At 48.1% G+C, this 17,057-nt stretch overlaps 1 protein-coding gene across 1 annotated transcript in view; it reads left to right on the forward strand.

Moving 5' to 3' along the window:
• The first annotated feature begins 25 nt into the window (after positions 1–25).
• CCNI (cyclin I) overlaps positions 26–17,057 on the forward strand; it is a 34,937-nt gene continuing 17,905 nt past the window's right edge. Inside the window, exon 1 of the mRNA XM_072863376.1 lies at positions 26–374. The gene's annotated coding sequence lies outside the window, so the exon portion shown is untranslated. The remainder of the gene's footprint in view (positions 375–17,057) is intronic.

Raw genomic sequence — 17,057 nt, forward strand, 5'->3', positions numbered from 1 at the left:
CGCGGGAGGCGGGGACGGGCTGAGGGGAGGCCGCCGCGCCGGCCCTTCTTTCCCTCCCCTGCTCCCCCCGGGAAGCGGCTGGCTGCGGGCTGCCTCTCGCTCCCCCCCCTCCCTTTTAATTTTTATTTTATTTTATTTTAATCCCTCCCCCCGCGCGGCGGCGGCGGCGGCGGCCCGCCTTCCCCCTACCCCGTCGCCGCGGCCCCGCACCGGCCCCGCCATGGCGACATGAGCCCGCCGGCCGCCGCCGCCGCCGCCCCGGACATGGGGCCGGCACGGTGCTGAAGCGCCGCGGAGGAGCCCCGCCGCCGTCGCCCCGCCATGGGGTGCTGATGGCCGGGCCCCGCCGGGCACCCCGCCGCCGCGCAGGGGAGGTGAGCCGTGGGGCGGGAAGCGGGGGGTGAGGGCGGGGGTTCCCGCTACGGGATCGGGTGTGCAAGGCACCGGGGGTGTGTGTGTGTGTGTGTGTGCGTGCGTGCGTGCAGTGCATCGGGGGGGTGTGCGGTGCACGCGTGGGCAGCGCAGTGCGCGGGTGTGAAGTGCGTGTGCGTGCAGCGCAGCGTTGTGCGTACGGTGCATCGCATCGGTGTGTAACGCATGTGCAAGCGCCCGTGCGTTGCACGAGGGCGTGCAAAGCCCGCGCGCGCGCGCCGCGCATCCTGCGAGCCGTGCATTGTGCGTGGGTGCGCCCAGCGCGCCGGGCGTGCAAAGCATCGTGCGTGCAACGCTCCCAGCAGCGCTCCTCTTGTGTGTATGCATGTGTGCGTGTGCGTGCAGCGCCTGGGCGCGCGCGTTGCACAGGGGCGTGCGATGCCGGCGGGTGTGCGATGCCGGCGGGTGTGCGCGGTGCCTGCGCTGCACGCCCTGCCCTCCTCCAGCCCCTGTCCCGTCCCCCCGCCCCGGCCAGGGGCATAGCAGCGCATCCGTGCCCCGGGTGTGACTTCTCGTCCCAGCGCTGGCCCGGGTGGCTCTTCGTGGCGCACGTCATTTGTTTTTGTTCTCTTGTCTTCGTGCACTTGGTTTGCAGAGATGGGCTGCGCTCTCCTCCCTTCCTTCTTGCCCTCCCATCTGCGATGGAAGAAGTTTCCTTGAAAGAAGAGTGGCGTTGTGTTCTAGCAATCTATCTCCAAAGGGGTGAACCAAAGGAGCGAGGTTACCGTCGGTTATTTCATGCCGGTGGTAGAAAGCAGCCTTGCAAAAAATCCTGAAAAGTTGTCCGTCGAAAAACCTGTTCCTTTATCCTCCCCTTTTGACCCTGTGAAGGAGGGAAAAAGGAACAATCCCGCATTTTCCCGCTCTTAAAAGTAAGGGTGTTAGAAGGCAGATCGTTTTGCGCCTGAATTTTAAAAAGTGCTTTTCAGCATCAGCCTTTGTGTGCTCCCAAAACAGCCTTTCCATGGCACGCTGTGACAGCCTGTACGTGGCACGGCCCCTTTAAAAGACAGAAGGGTGAGGTTTTTTTTTTATTAACTAAACATTTAAGTGGAGCAAAATGCATCTGGTTGTGAAGTTCCCCCCTTCTGGAGCGTATCTCACCTTTTCCCTGCAGGGGTGGCAGATGTGGCTATGGCCCCCCCTCCCCTGGGGCTCCATCCGCGATGTGAAGCTGGGGGACGCGTGTGTGTGTGTGTGTGGGAGCTCAGGTTTTGCAAGGTGAGGCTGGGTAGGAGTTTGTCTCACAGAAAGCAAATCACAGCATCTTTTCCTTGTCTCGAGGGTTTGATTTTGGATCCCTGCAAATAATTGGGTTTTGGGTTTAAAGTAGTTTGGTTGGCTGGTAGAGCTGGGAGACGGCTTGCTCTCATCTGTGCCTGCACAGACCTTGCCATGGGATGTGGGAAGCTGATCTTTTGGCCTCTCCCCAGCAGGAACTGGACTTTCACATGGTATATATATATATATATACACTTCTAATTATCCTTCACCCCTACTTAGAGCTTGTGAACTGATCTTAGATGCTCCTTTTACACTGTCCGTTCCGTATTCTTACCGAGTCCTGTGCTTTGTTTGCTCTGGGTCCTTCTTTAAAAATACTCTGAGTTTGCTTCTGTCATTGCAAGATAAGAACCTTGCTCTATCAGGACCCTCTCCACAAAAGCTCCTGCTTGATGGATGCCTTCTGGTGCCGGGCTTTCCCACCGTTTCATGTTCGGGGCGTCACGGGCCTGCAGCCGGTGTTGGTGAGAGCCGGTGGTGAGCAGAGCAGCACTCCTGCGGGATGTTTCTGCTCCAGTCTCGCCGTTGGCAGCCATTCCTGGTTGCAGGTGAGGGCATTAACAGGCCTCAGCACAGCCTGGGGTTTGCTGGGTGCAAGCTACTCAGAGAGAGCAGCCTCGGCCCCGCACGGCAAAGAGACCCCATGGTCGGCCCTGCCGCTCGCCCTGGCCTTTGCCAGGAGTGCCATCCGGGGCCAGCCGTGCGGCTCCTTCAGGCTGGCTGTGCAGCCTTCCCTTCTGGATTCTTCTGCACAACCAGGTGGTAAAGGGGAGTTTGAGTTGCTTCAGGTATAGTTTCAGGGAAACAGTCGTAGCTCAGTGGTCCGTATCCCTACGTCCTAGAGGCCTTGGGATGACTTTGTCTGAGGGAATGGACAAGTCAGGTGTTTTCCTATGTTTTCCAGGGCAATGCAGTATCCAGAGCTATCTGTCTGCCATCTTATATTAACACGTTGGTGCAATCAGCATTTACTTTCTAAAATGTGTTATTTTCCTATTTTCAGATTACTTGTTGTAGTAATACTTGCAGATATTTATCAATTTAAACAGACTTCAGTCCAAGTGTGAGGCTGTTCAATGCCACTACCTTTGCTTCATTGCCCTGGGATAAACTTTTCAAGTCAGTAGGTAGACCCAAGTATTCAGCTTTTTACAGCTTTGAGCAGCTCCCCCGTAATTAGTCTTTTACTTTTTCTCTTCTCAACTTTTCTGTGCCCAGCTGCTTCTTAACGTACCTCGTGCAGGCAACAGAAATGAGAACATGAGCAGTGTTTGTGTGGTGGAGCATGCCTTCCCCCAGGGCCTGTGTGAAAGATGCTTCCCTTCACACACCTGCAGCAATGTGCTGGTTAAAGCAGTAATTAATCTTGACCTCTTGCTGAACTGGCTTTTTGGAGCACGTATATTTGCAGGTTTAATCTTTGTGTTTTTACATGGCACTTTTTACAAAATAAGATTTGGTGCAGCTGTCACACTGATGTAAATTATCCATCTAAACTGGGTGATAGAATAGATATACACAGAAATCTGCAGTTTATTTCACCCTGCTCCGTAGCCTGCCAGAGATAGATTTTAAAAAGGCTGGGCAGGACTAGTGGCTTCAGGAAAACTAGACACCCTATTTTGACTGCCAAATGATAACCCTTAGGACTCCGTTGCCCAAGCAGGGAGCAAAATGTGAGTAAAGGAGAAGACATGTATCTCCAAATTGAGTGAAACACGGTTGTGGGATCTGAAGGTCCTCCCCTGCAAGATGTAAAAATGCCTAGAGCTAACCTGCCCAGAAACAAATTGGGGCTGTTTTCCTTTGCTCCCATGACTTTGTGGGGCTAGGGAAGGTACAAACCCAGGTACTTGTCACCAGGACACTCCGATGAAGAAGCAGGAAATCCAGACTGGCCATCAAGGAGGTGGATTTTGAGGGGGATTCTGGTTCACCGAGAACAGGGAGTAGTAGTTTCTTTGAGAATTCAGCACAGTAATAGCTATTTTCAAATGCCAGAAAAGCAAGGTGAAATCATTCAGATGGAAGGAAAATCTCAGGTGTCTCCCATCTCAGTATGAAGCAGATGGGGTCTGAAATTTTCCCTTCCTGTGTGTTTGCTAACTGCAAATATTATCAACACTGATTTATTAACCTTAATGGGTATTTGCACTTGCTATGCAGTAAACTCATCTAAAAGCTCACTCACGAATAACATGTTACTGCAGATACTCCATTTTGCTCATCAGCCCAGACATCAAACATTTTCTTTACCAGGATGATGGGAGGTGCTGGATGAACCCATTTGCCAGAGGCTTTTTTGCCTTTTTGGTGGTATTTTGCTGTATACAGCGAGATCCTGTTTCTTGGCTGGGGTAGCTCTTGTCTACAGTGGTGTGTTGGACAAGAACTGGGCTCCCAAAAACTTCAACCTTTACCTTCCTAACAGTTTTGACCATAAATCTTGGGGTATAACTGCTCTTAACTGCTGCCATGCAGCTGAAAAGCCTGCTTCCTTTAAGGATGCAACTGCTATAGTAACACGACCATCAAATGCAGCTTCGTCTCCCTTTGTGAAAGCGCTGCCAATGTGCCTGTACTTGCATTGACAGGAGCAAAGGGGGACTTTGCACAACATGCTTTGTGGAAGCAGCAGCAGGAGAACTCCGACTGCCATTACATACTGTTTTCTCTTTATCAGTACCCCCACCTCTCAAAGTTTCCTTGGCTGGGTTTATTTTAGGCTGAGGACTGTTGTTTTTAGGTTGTCCAGACCTGGGGCTATCAAGGCTGTTACATTCGTACTGGTTGGGCAGGAGGGATGAGTACATAGGGAAGAGCCAGGACTGTGCCTGTGCCATCCTATTTTTTGTGGACAATTGGAATTAGGTCCTTTTCTGTATTGTCTCAACAAGAGGCTAATTAGTCAGCAAGCTCAAGCTCCTGGAGGTTAATTAAGCTTTATAACTGTGGCTTCTCTTTGGTTGATGAGAAAGAGGAGACAGTACCCTCAGAGCCTAAGAATGCTGCTCTGCAGCTACTGTGCTGTACCTCATAATTGATCTATTGTTTCAACAGCAGATAATTCCTCATTTCCTTGTAATTATCTCTTTTTAGTGCCTCACACTGTATCCTGATATTAGCAGTAATCACTGATAATTTACCCTGAAGCCAATCAGAAGCTGCAAAGCAAAATATTGGCCTTGGTGAGCATTTATGCTTTCAGATAAAATTCTCTTTTGTTGTTGTCGTCAAGAGGAATCAAGCCATTGTACTTACATGTTTTTTGGATGTGGGTGTTGAACTGGGTATAAACTTGTTTGGTTTTGTTGCTGTTCATTTATGTTAATGACTGACTACTGCCAAAAGACAAAAAGGACTACTGCTGAATCCTGTTTCTGTGTTTTTGCCCATAGAGGCATTGTATTTATTTGGTTTCAGGGGATTATATTACTCAAAAGGTGGTGTGTGATGCTTTAGATTCTGAATGCCTGTTGGCCCTTGCCTGTAGACAGTTAGCTTTTATGAGCTTGAAAGCCTCTGGCCCCATTTTATGAAATTACTGCTCACTCTCATACTTTGTGAGCTTGATTTTCCTCAGAGTGACTTCCTTCAAGTTACTGTTGATTTATATCAAGTTATATTGGTGATGGGAGAAGTGAATCATACTCTGCGTGTGTTGCTTTTAGGAGACTAGCAGTGAGACATTACATAATGTCAGGTTTGGTTTACCCCCTCCCTTTTTTTTTAAAGCCTTCCTGCTCTGCTTTCAGCATTTGCTGCCTGAAGAACTGATGAGCTGCTCAGGGCATACAGCTGAGCCCTCACAACTGTGCTGCTTTGAGCCTAAAGCCCTTAAGATCACAGAGTGGTTGAGGCTGGAAGGCACCTCTGAAGGTCATCTTGTCCAACCCCCCTGCTCAAGCAGGGCCACCTAAAAACAGTTGCCCTGTACCATGTCCTGATGCCTTTTCAATATCTCCAAGAATGGAGATTCCACAACCTCTCTGGGCAACCTCTGCCAATGCTCTGGCACCCTCACAGTAAAGAAGTGTTCCTGATGTTTAGCAGGAACATCCCGCATTTCATTTTGTGCCCCTTGCCCTCTCATTGGGCACCACTTAAAAGAGCCTGGCTCCACCATCTTTGCACCCTCCCTTCAGGTATTTATATACATTAGTAAGATTTCCACACCCCCCCACCCCTGAACCTTCTCTTCCCAGACTGAAGAGTCCCAGCCCTCTCAGCCTTTCCTCACAGGAGAGATGCTCCAGTCCCTTCATCATATTAGTGATTCTTCACTGGACTCTCTCCAGTATGTCCATGTCTCTCTGGGAAGCCCTGAACTGGACACAGCACTCAGGTATGGCCTCACCAATGCTGAGCAGAGGGGAAGGATCACCTCCCTCAATCTGCTGGCAACACTCCTCCTAATGCAACACAGGATACCATTAGCTTTGTGCCACAAGGGCACACTGCTGGCTCATGGTCAACTTAGTGTCCACTAGTACCCCAGGGCCTTCTCTGCAAAGCTGCTTTCTAGCCAGACACCCCCCAGCATATACTGGTGCCTGGAGTTTTTCCTCCCCAAGTGCAGGAATTGGCACTCACCCTTTGTGAGGTTCCTGTCAGCCCATTTCTCCAGCATGTCGAGGTCCCTCTGGATCGCAGCATGACCCTCTGGCATATCAGCCACTCCTCCTCATTTGGTGTCACCTGCAAACTTGCTGGGAGTACTCTGGCCCATCATCCAGATCATTAATGAAAATGTTAAACAGGACTGGACCCAGTATTGACCCCTGGGGTACACCACTAGTCACCACCTCCAGCTAGACATCGTGCCACTGATCACCACCCTCTGGACCACAGTCCTTCAGCCAGTTTTCAATCCACCTGACTGTCTGCTTATCCAGCCCCTACTTTCAATAGTGTGCCCAGATTTTCCCTGGCCTTCCTTTTATTACCTATGTACTTATTCAAGCCCCTCTTGTCTTTGACATCCCTTCTCTTAGACTTGCCTTCCCAGATACAATTCCAGCTGGGCTTTGGCCTTCCTGACCTCATCCCTGGCTGCTCAGTGTTTCTGTATTCCTCCCAGGTTACCCATGCTTGCTTCCACCCTCTGTCATGCTTACTTTTTGTGTTTGAACTTTGCCAGGAGCTCCTTATTTATCCACGCAGGCCTCCTGGCATTTTTGCCTGACTCGGTGTTTGTTGGGATGGAACTCTTGAGCTTCAAGGAAGTGATCCTTGAATATTAACCAGCATTTTTGAGCCCCTCTTTCCTTCAGGGCCTTGCCCCATGGGATGCTTCCAAGCAGATCTTTGAAGAGTCCAAAGCCTGCTCACCTGAAGGCCAGGGCTGTGAGCTTGCTTCTTACCTTCTTCCTTGCCATTAAGATCCTCAACTCCACTATCCCATGGTCACTGCAGCCAAGGCAGCCTTTGATCTTCACATCCCCAACACTCCCCTCCTTGTATGAGAGTAGGGGAGTATGAGGTACAGCAGAACACATCTCTAGCTTCTCTATCACATGGGTCAGGAAGGTCTCATCAATGCACTCCAGGAACCTCCTGGGTTGCTTATGCTCTGCTGTGTTGTCCCTCCTGCATATGTCAGGGTGGTTGGAGTCCCCCATGAGGACCAGGGTCTGCAAACATGAGACTGCTTCCAGCTGTCTGTAGAAGGCCTCATCTACTTGTTTTTCCACCCACTGCAGTGTCACCTGTATCTGTTTTCTCTTTAATCCTCACCCATCAGCTCTCAGTTGGCTCGTCATCCATCCCCAAGCAAGTCTCCACGCATTCCAGCTGTTCTCTCACATCAAGGGAAACTCCACCATCCTCCTCTTTCCAGCATGTCTTTCCTATAGGTAATAAACATGCTTATTTCCCAGAAAGGGCTTGGGGGGATTTCTCCATGATGGTACCTCACAGGTGCATCCTTGCTTACGTGCAAATGCTGGAAGTGATCCTGCTTAAGCCTCATTTTTTGTTGATTTTGTGATCCCTTCCTGTCATATCACCCCAGGCCCTTTGTTCATCAACCCTGTCTGTCACTCTCACAGGGCTCCTGGTAACTGTCCTTGCCCTATCATACCTCATTTGAAGCCCTCCTTATAAGGTCAGCCATCCTACTGGCAGAGATACCTTCACCCGGCTTGGTGAGGTGGATCCCATCCCTCCCAAGCAGATGCTGCTCCACAAGCAGGATCCCATGGTCATACAACCCTAAAGCCTGTCGCCATTACCAGTTCTACAGCCAACTATTGACCTGCACTGAGGAGAACATCACCAGGGCCCCCAAGCCTTTGACTGCCACCCCCAGATCTCCATGGTCACTTGACACTCTCCAGTTTGCCCTGATGGTATCACTGATGCCCATGTAGAAGAACAGCAGGGGTAGCAGTCAGAAGGTTGGACAAGCCCAGGCAGTCCCTCCTGGGGATGACATCCCAGGTCTGGCCCCCCAGCAGGTAGCAAACTTCTCTAGATGATAGGTCAGGTTGGCACACGGGTGCCTGTGTCCCCTGCAGCAAGGAATCACACATTACAATCACTCACACCTTCTTCCTAGAGGTCTTGCATGGTTTAGGGCAAGGTGGCCCATATCTTTTGCTTAAAGGCACATCTGGCTCTTCTTTAACAAGTGTGGTGAACCTATTTTGTAGTTCTAAGCCCTTAGGTGGGACAGGAACTTTCCTTTTAGTGCCAGAAGTCACCCGCTTCCATCCTTCCCCAGAGGTTTAACTTACATTGATGGTGGGGGTGGACACTGCCTGCTTCTCTGTTGCAGATGGGGGCTGAGGCTCTTCAAGCTGCTGAGTCCCAGAGAGATCCTGTCTGTCTCCCATGAAACTTCTCTGATGCTGCACAGCCTGCTCACTTTCTCCTATAACAACTCCTTCACTTGGCACCACAGCTCCTCCAAGACAACATACCTCCTGCAGGACAGAGAGCCATCTCTCCCAGCCTCAGAGAGAGGCCCAGGGCTCTCCCTGCAGCCTGGAGGGTTGCATCCAAAGCTCTGCCTGCATCAAAACCTCTACCCTAGCAGAGGCAGCTGCTCCAACATCTGCTGGGGGAACTGCCCCATGGTGTGCCACCACCATATCTGAGACTGTTTACACTGGAACAGATCAAGCTGAGTCCCCCCCACAACAGCCCCTTACATAAACTTCTGCATTTGTTGATAGTGTCTTGGGCCTGGCTCTTATATAGACCTTGCCCAAGCACTGGCTAAAAGGGTGCTTGACCCTCCCTAATTAGGGGGCAGCTGCACCCTGGGTCAGGGGCAGCTGATCATGCTCATTAGAAGCTGCTAGAGCTTCCTCAGGCCTTGTGGCTCCCCTTACCTTATCCTTACCTAGCATCAGCAGCACCCTCAAGTTTCTCAGAGGGTTCCCAGATGTTCCCCAATGATCCTGGACCTTGTCCCCAAAAGATCCAGAAGGTCCCAAAGCAGAACCCAGAGACTGCTGCGCAAACCTTGGTTGGTTGCCTCTGGGAGCTATGCTCGTTCCGTTGCCGATGGTGTACAGACGATTTGGTACAGGGCTCGGCCGTTGCTTTCTTGGATTTACCCATCATTTAGATTGGAAACAGCATAAAAATAATGGGTGTCACTTCAGCAAACACTCGTTTGTAGTTGCTTTATACCTGTCTTGTGCTTCAGTTCTGAACAAGGAGGTAGCACCGTCTTTTCGGCATATGACCACAAATTGTCCCATACGAGGGCTGTCCGCCCTTGATGTGATACCCCAGTGCACACAGTAAAGGCTCACATTCCTGACGTGGCAGCACGGCTGTTTCTGAGCATTGAGATCTGCGTGTTGAACAATAGCACGGCCAGTTCCTACCAAAAAGTTAGCCCGAGTCCCTTGGCTGATTCTAATAAACGTTGTGAGGAGTTTACATCTTCAGGAGGCATCTTGCATGCATATCAGCAGCCAGATGATGAGCCCACAGTGTTGAAAGAGTGTAAAATGTAAGCATTTCTTTTGCAAGTGTTCATAAAATGGCATAGAGGGGTTTTGGTTTGCAAGGGTTTTGTTTTTGCTTAATTTAATCCATGCAAGCAAACAGCCTCCATCGGTTAATAACTTTTCCTTTGATTTTTAGGTTCAAATAAACCAAAATCTCAAAGCAGAACTCATTAAAGTATATTGAGTTTCATCTCCTCTTTGCATCAAACGCATACGTTATGCAGCTGGAGCTGGTCTCTTAGGGCTGGATTCTGAGTTTACCTTTTATCCACCGTTTACTTGGTATGTTGCCACACAGTGCCTCAAAAGGGAAAGGAGCTGTGATTGAAACAGCTTGTTTGCATCACTCGCGAGCTGTGGCACAGAAAATTTAAGCCGTTGCTGACCAGAGGCCTTTCTGGGCAAATGCTGCTTGGATGGACTGATCTTGTCAGTTGCCGAGACAAAAAGGAAATGCAAACCTCCTCCGGCATTTCCAACCGGAGCCATTAGAAAAGGGGGTAGGGCAGGCATGGGTCTGGAAGCATGCCTGTCTCGCCGGGAGGGAAGAATGGTGACATTGTCTGAAAGTTCAGTCAGGAGTTCATCTTCTACCTTGTTTTTTAAAAGTCCCTGCTTTGGAAAATATCATTTAAGCTTCCCTTAAATAGCAAAACTGTGGTGTCAGTCATGAGGCTTGGGGAATGAAGCACAGCAGAGATTTCTTAGAACTAGCCTGGTTTATGGTCCCCGGGTGTAGGAGAGAAAAGGCTGGGCAGCAGGCATAGATTCTACAAAGCGGTGGCTGCTGTAAAAAAAAGCAAGAACGGCTCAGGCTTGTACCTGCAGAACCCCCCTGAGTGACAGCCATCAGGCAGCAGCTTTATACCACCACCGTCACCGGTGGCTCTGTGGCACCCTCCCTTCTATTTAAAAATGCCCTCATCCAGGCACTTTTTTTCCCCCAAACTATTCCCCCTGTTTTCTTGATGATTTTTTTGCTACCCTTAGGGAATACTGTGAAGAACCGAAGATGTTTCTGTTTTCTACTGCATTGCTCTATGAATCTCAAAGTGTTTATGGTGCTGTGACAAATTACATCCGAGTTTTCCTTTTTGAAGAGAATAGAAACAGAAGATGGTGGTGAGAAGAGCGTACTGCTGCTGGTCATGATGCAGCCCTCTCCAGCGGGCTCCTGCTCTGCCTCTGTAGTTGCTAAATAGGTCCTGAAATTTCTCTGTTTCAAAACAGACTTAAAAACGCCTCCCTTCCCTCCCATCAAAACATTGCTCTGCATTCTCTTCTTGCAGTTGCAAGACCTGTGTTTTTAACTGGCAGGCTTCTTTAAAATGTTTGGAAAAATTCATCCGTTTGGAAAACCGGCGCTAAAATGAGGTCAACTTTATTTGCAGTCCCAGGAAAAATCTGGTTGGAGGAAAAGAAGTGGCGAGCGTGTGATGTGCATGAGCCTGCCTGAACGATGCTGCCAAAATATCTCACAGACTTGCCTTTGTAGCAGGTTGTGGGCGTTAGCTGTGGGTGAGTCATACAGAGAAATCGCAAGGGCCCTCTTCGTTTCCCAGCCTGAATAAAATTACCTCTTTCCGAATTTAGGTCTGTTGGCTGGCTTATACACAAGTCAAATACGCTGCTTGTTAAAGGTGCAATATCATATGCGTACCTGTGGTATATTTGTGTTTGATACTCATGCATTTCTCATGGGGGAATGCATTATTTTAATGTATATTAGTGTTCATTCCATAGAAGTCAGCTCATTGCTTCAAATACACTCGCTTATTTAGATGTTGAAATTTGAAACTATATTCCCAAACATCTTTCTCCCAGTCATTAACTTGAAAAAATTCATATATTGTCTCACAACTCTGTCAAGCTATTTCCACTAACCAGGGTGTAACATGATTTACTTTGTACAACTCAAACTAGTTGATCTTAACCCATGCTGGTCCTCTGCTTCTCGCTGTCACATTGGATTGTGCTTTGGCAAGTTGAGAAGACCGAAAGCTAGGCATTGATTTCCAGTAGTGAGGCATTCATGGGAAATTTTACTCTCTAAACCACAGAAACATTGTCCTCTTAGAACTGTTATGTGGCACAGAAATGATGTAAAATTCTAAAGGAAGTTTATGCCTGCTGCTTTTTTTCTTCTCAGATGTAAACAACACTGTAGGCATTTACCTCTGCCTGGCATAAATTTCCAGACTGCTTCACTGGCATGGGGTGAGGAAAGAGTTAAGCCAAGAGAAAGCCCCAGATACTAAAATTAACATCCATCCCACCACCACCCCCCCCCCCCGCTCACAGCTTTGAAATTTCTAATCACAACTTGCAGTTAGACGATTTCTTCTAGCAGTGCAAATGACGTTTTGATCATTTGAAATCACAGATGGCTGGCTGGAGCTTGGAGGAATTCAGTCTCCTTCCTCTCTTCCTTCTGCTTTGCCTTCCTCCCCCGCCCAGAAAAGTCTGTTTTCAGGTCATCTGTAAGATTCTGTTATTGCTTGCTAAAGCTGAAGCAGATTTGGCTGCTGGTCGCTGAAAATACTTACGAGGTCTGCAGGAATGCATGTGGTGGTTAAACTCTATTGGAATTACCCCTCTTGTCCAGAATACCCACCTGGATTTATGTGCAAAATAAAGATAGCGGTTTTTAGGCTCTCTCTAGTCTCAGAAATCTTGTTAACTCTATGAAATGATCTATATTTTAGAAAATAACAACCAAAAACTCCAAAAAACAACTCACAACCAAAACAAAAGAAGTTTTTTATCATTGCCCTGAATGATTTCACTGATCCTATTTACAGTGCAGTGGTATTGGCACAGCTGAATTGCAACTGGAGGCAGGGAAAAATCAGGAACTGTGTTATGAGCTTGTTCTGCCAGTGGATAATACGTTCCTGTAACTGCATCTTTTGTCTGCAGGAGGCACTTTTTATTGTCAGTGCAAGTGATTACAAAGCCTAAAAAAAAACCCAAAATCGACTATTTTGCATCCTACACAAATACATACACCTCCCCTCCCAACCAAAAAGTGTTTCTGGCTAGGTAACTGTCTGCCCCAATTACTGCAAACACGAAACTGCTTTTGAAAACCGTAGCCTGCAGCACTTAGCATAAAACTTCTCTAGGGAAACTGAAAGTACCTCTTTAAGTAAAGTTAGCTATAAACTTGGATCAAAAAGAAAGATCTTTATGAGATGGGTTACATTTTGTGGACCACGTCGGGGTATTTAATGGATAAGCAGGTGATTTTTAATGCCTCTCACAAGTGAAAACCTCACACTGAAGTTTTGACTCTCTAATTTCAGAGCAAGATTCAACCTGCAGCTTGTTGTGACCTTGCTCACAGGAGACATCAAAACAAAGCCAATGCGTTGACTTGGCTCACTTCTCCTTTACTAATTTTCCAACTGTTCTTTAAGAAGTTTCAGTGTAGCGAGTTGGCCTTCCAGTGAAGATTAAGAAACTTCAAGAAGTGTTTGAACAGTGGTTTAAAAACTCCCAAAGTGACCACACACAAAAAAAAACCCAACCCACCACCCTGGAGCTAAAACTTAATTTTAAGTCAGGGAAACAGAAGTGGAAAGCTAGGGTGAGTTAGGTTATGGTGACTGTCACAGCTTCGGCAGTTCCTCCAGCCGTGGGTCTCTGGGGCTCAGTCGCAGAAAAATGCGTGCAAGTTTTTGGCTGGAGCAAATCTTTGCTGTCGGGGCAGGCTCAGCCCGCCTGTTGGGTGCTGCTGTTCTCTGCAGAGATGCCTGCTACATTGGCAAGTATCTTTACTGCTGATGGGAGCCCTGACTTGCTTTTCATTGATGCTCAAGTTTTATCATCTTGATCTGAGCAGAGAGAAGAGAGTCCGGTCCCTCCGTGGTCTTCACCCAACTTTCATGCGCTGGATTTCGGGAAGCTGTGCCGGCCGTCCCGTTTCTCATCCTCTCTGAGCAGAGCTTGCTCTGCAGTGGCTCCCTCGTGTTTTGTGAAGCACTGCATACACGTAGAGCATGCTGGCAGTTTTTTAAAATGGCGTACGTTTATCTGATTAAGAGCTATGTAAATTTAGATGCAAACTTGTTTCAGCCCTCAGGGTGCTTGGCGAATTGCCTGGCGTGCTCTCCGCATTGGAAAAGTCTGTGCACCACTGTTGCTCCAAGGGAAACTTTCAAGCGCGTCATTCCTTTTCTTTTTTTCCTTATAAAGGTTATTGTGCCTCAGCCCTCATTGAATTACCTCCCTAGTTCAGAAAGGAAAGGTTATTTTTCCCTCTCTTTTCCCCTTGGCAAGTCAAGAAGAGTTGCTGTCCCTGCTCACTGAAAATGTCCCTTGCAGGGCCATTGGTATTTAAAGGTGCTCCAGAGACGCCCCTGAGCTCTGCTGGGGCCATTGACCGGCCGAGGCAGTACAGGGGCAACCTAGAAAGGGATCAGGGTCACTAAAAGATCTTTTCTGGGCCCAGAGGCCTGTGAAACCCATTTGTGTTGTAAATACGGTGGGAATGTTTGTCAGTCACAACAGAAAAAGAAGGTGCCCGAGGATGCTCACTTTGGCCTGAAATTTTTCACGTGTTTTCTCCAGTGATTTGAGGGGTGGCTAATTACTCTCTCTTTCCTGCAAAGCCAAGAAGTGACCATCAATATTTCATATTAGGAGATGTGGTGGGGATAAATATAGCTGCTGCTTTTTTTTTCTGACAAGCATGCAGCGAGGAGCTCCCTGTCTCCTGGCCCTCGATGCTCAGCCCTGGTCCCCGGCTTTGGCCTCGCCGTTGGTTTGGCCGAGCTTTGGGTCTGGTCCTAACCGTGCCGTTTTTCTCTGTGCATGTATTTCACTTTGTGCAACGCCGAGCGCTCGTGCACGCCTTTAATCGCCGTCTTCTCCAGGTGTGGTCTGAGAGACTGTAGCTGATACCCTGTTGGATGTTCCCCAGTTAGCATTACCTGGTATGTAGCAACTGACGATCTGCAGGTTCAGTTAAATAATAAATAAATTTTAAAAAAAAGAAAAAAAAATTACCCATCTTTTGCTCTGCACAGGCCTGGAGAAACCCCTTTTCTGGGACTCTTGACTGCAAGGTGGGAAGACTACGCTCCCCGATGCGGGGTTCCCCAGCTCATCCCTTGTCTGCTGGATGCTCCCCCCGCATGCCGGAGGGGACAAAATATTTCACCTTCGCCTGCAATTTGAACTGTTTTTTTTTTCCATCAGTGCGGGGGTGCAGCCTTCATCGCTGCTGTCCTCATTTCCCAGGGCTTTACACCTCCTTTGGAAGCGCTGATGGCTTTGGAAATGGTGCGTGATGCGGCCTTTGGGAACCAGCCCAGCCCACAGGGAACCCTGGAGTGTCTGATGGGAGGATAATGAGATGCTAATGAAGCCCCCGGGGGAATGAGCTGGGGGGGAGGCTCTGAATGTGCATCCCTGTTTCCCCTTCAGCTTCACTGTCAGCCCCATTTACAGTGCCATGAGTGTCGTCAGGATCATCCCGAGGTTTAAAAAAGACATGCCAAAACGAGTAAATGCACATAAATAAGCTGCGGTTCAAGCCACGGTTCTGTTTAGAGGAACGTAGTTCCACCTCTTCCAAGGCAGAGTCTCCCTCTTGTCAAGTGGGGAGCTTTTAATAGGGATTTTTCAGTCCACGCTGATGCTCAATTAGCCATTTGGGGGGCTGACGGGAAGTGATTTTGAGACAGGCTGGAGAGCATTTTGAGCCCTTTCAGGAATCGTGGATCTGGAGGGTGTTCCCTCCAGCCGGAAAATCTGTATATGGCCCGAATCACCTTGGGTCATTACACTGACGGGCTGGGAACCTTGTGTAGGGATATGCCAAGCCAGTACAGCCTCTCCTTTGTTCATGGCGAAGCATTTGTTTTATAAAAATCTAATATAAAAGGGGTTTCTGTTCAGGACTGAGAGGCTTGACGTTTATTTGCCACTTAAAACCTGCTTGGCTGTAAGTGGGACTTGAGTGCCATTTTATGCCTTGTGCAGGTTCTGTGTGAATCGCGCCCACTAAAAACTCCTGTAAATTGATAAAGAAAAATATTTGTTCTACGGTTTCCCTTAAAAGCACTCTTGAATCTTCATTTGTTCAGAGGTGCTCTTGTTATTATTTGTAATAAACTGATTGTTTTCACTGTGAATTTTGTTTATTTTTCTCTGATTCAGCGTGTTGCCTTATTTCCTGTGAATACAGCATAAACTGTTTTATTAACAAGCTAGTCTTTATAAAATAGCCTGGTTAGTGTTTGGCCAATATCCACCTGTTGCGGATTTCACAAGAGCTCGCAGAAGGAATTGAAAGTTTAAATAACTTTCCCATGGATTTACCCTTCAGGGCTGAATTGTTTTGCCTAAGTGATTTAATACTGTCAAGAAATTTGCGGCCGGAGTAATGGTAGGCAGTATGAGAACAATTTGAATAGCCTTTTCAATCAGGCCATCTTTTCCATTTGAAAGCAGGTGGTGGACTCTGTTGTCTTTAAAAAAAAAAATCTTGGCTCTGCTTGGTTTTTCATGTCAAATTTACAAGTTTTGTGACACATTGTTACAGCTGAGTGAGGCTGTACTAGGACCAGGAGAACCCCCTTCTTTCCGTTTTGTGTCTAGCAAGGTGTTTTGCTTTAGACTGCATGCTTTTTTATCACCGCTTCTGCCAGTGGAAGCAGCTGTTTCTGAATACTGTGGGCCTTGCAGAAATTTTCTGCATCAACTTACCCATCTCATAGTCATTTCATGCTTTGCAAAGGCTGTCACCGGGTTTGCTGCTTTTTTCCTCCTTTAAAACGCATTTCCTATCTAAAATTAGAGATGTGCCCTCAAGTTTTGTGAATCTAACATGCTTTCAGAGTGATTAGACCCGAGAGGAACCTTCCTGAACTCCCTGGTACATTTGCATTGTACATGAAACAGGTCGCAGCTTCTGTGAGGAGCTACAAACCATACTGTGCAGAGAGGGAAAACATTGATCTTTTTGTCGGGCTTCAGCTTGTAAATCATTTAAATTCTCAAACAAGCGTTCCTCTGTTTTGCACAGAACTTCCTGTTGCTGCTGAGAGTACTGGGGTAAGGCTGGCACCGACCAGACTCCAAGGCTGGGATTTTTGAAAAACGTTTGAATGTCAGTCTTAACTTCCCTTGAAGTCACTCATAGACTGGTTGTAACTTCAGTGAGATTTGGGCCAGGGCAACCAACTTACTGAAATCCCCTTTGTATTCGCCATATGGCTCCTCCCTCTTCTCAAGAGTTTTTCATAAAACACCCCTACTTTTTAGCACTGCTGAAGCGGGAGAGATCTTGCCTAATTGCTTGTATAACTTAGAAACAGAAAACCTCAAAGTGGCAGTACTCTCCAGCCCACGTAGGTGTTGGAGACC

This window comes from Ciconia boyciana, chromosome 5 (genome assembly GCF_034638445.1).
Source record: "Ciconia boyciana chromosome 5, ASM3463844v1, whole genome shotgun sequence".
NCBI classification, from domain to species: domain Eukaryota; kingdom Metazoa; phylum Chordata; class Aves; order Ciconiiformes; family Ciconiidae; genus Ciconia; species Ciconia boyciana.